Below are 1,634 nucleotides of genomic sequence, written 5' to 3' on the forward strand. Positions count from 1 at the left end.
TGAACAAGCAGGAATTTGCTCGTTTTATTTTGGGGATGGTGACTCAGAAAGGCTAAATTGCGCTGAACTAAGGTCTTCTTGCTGCATCTTCTGGCATCTATTGATCTGAACTCAATGTTTCCCTGTAGAATGAAAGAGTGGGGAAAAGAAAATTTGAAAAAGATAGGGGCCGGACCTTGAAAGGCTGCCTACGTATCTCCGAAGGAGAATTCAGGCCCTACGTAGTTCGAATACAAAAGGAACTTTCATTTTCATTTATTCATTTCTGGTGATTACAAAGAAAGCGAAAAACAGATAATAAAGCTCCTAAAGGATAGATGGTGCCTTCACCGAAGCTCCTTTCTCTGACTGCCGTATTAGCCACGGGGGGTAAACTCATATGCTTCGGGGGTGGTTTTCTCGTTCTCTTCTTTCCACCGTCCCTTGACAGGAGGTCTATAGACAATTTCCTCCCCAAGTTCTTCTTCAACAGACTCAAGTCCAGTGCCTTCAGGACCACTGTTAGTGGCCTTCTTGGTTGAAGAAAGGGTATTTTCCATGTAGTTTTTGGAGCCTCATGGTTATATTATTGTTGAAGGCATCATGTTCCTTCCGCATAGCAACCGTCTCCTCGTTCACGACAGCATATCTTGCCATCTTAGCCGCTAACTCCGCGTCCAATGCTGCACTTTTGGGTTGCGCAGCTGCGGTGGCTGATTCTACTTCTATTCTTCTTTCTCCCATCTCTCGAATCTCTTGTTTGAGTCGACGCAATTTCATCCTTAGACTCTCTTCAGTCGTTTTCACTTCGACATTCTTGCCCTTTTCCATCTTAGCAGCAATTTCCCCCTTTCCTGGGATGGTAGAGTAACATTTTAGGATTTGATAGTATGATTTTATTTCTGGCTGAGAAACTCAAGACTCGTGGAATTTTGGTCGGACATTTGGTAGTGACTTGTATTTGGCATTTTTTGGAAAATTTTGACAAGGAGTGGGCTAAAATGTCCTCATTCAAAGCAACATATCACATAAACAGTTTAAAGCACACAAACATATATCGCGTGTCCTAAACAAGTAGGGGGCCCTTTTGTGCCAAGGGTAGGCCTAGCGTATTTGAAAGATGTATGTGTAGAATTAAACCATTTTGTTACCCTAAAGCAAATTTTCGCATATAAAATGATGTTCAAGAAGCGAAAATAAGCAGGGAAAGTAGGGAATAAACGAAAAAACACAAAGAAAAGGCCCGCGCAGGGGTCATTTGAAAAGAGTACCAAAATACAAGAAAGGCAAGCCCACGCAGAGGCGAATGACAATAAGTACATATAGCAAAACCCACGCAGGGGCGAAATCCGCTAAGATGCTCCCGATGGCCCCGCCTCTGATCTACTTCTCTTGTTCTGTGCCATGAGATGTTGAAGCCTATATTGAATCATTAGCAAGTATCCTTCGCTCCGGCGGCCTTTCTCTTCCCAGTCCGCGAGACACATTCCGCTTTTCTTATCTCCAATCCATAAGTTAAGCTCTCCCAAATCGCTTCTCAAGCTTTCTAATTCTCGAGTTACACTCTCGAGGGCGTATTTATCCTCCTCTTGCTTTCGGAGAAATTCCTCGTGCATTTCCTGGGCTTCTCTCCTTACCTCTCTTAGTTCTATCAA

Source organism: Solanum tuberosum, unplaced genomic scaffold (assembly GCF_000226075.1).
Source record: "Solanum tuberosum cultivar DM 1-3 516 R44 unplaced genomic scaffold, SolTub_3.0 scf00543, whole genome shotgun sequence".
NCBI lineage: Eukaryota > Viridiplantae > Streptophyta > Magnoliopsida > Solanales > Solanaceae > Solanum > Solanum tuberosum.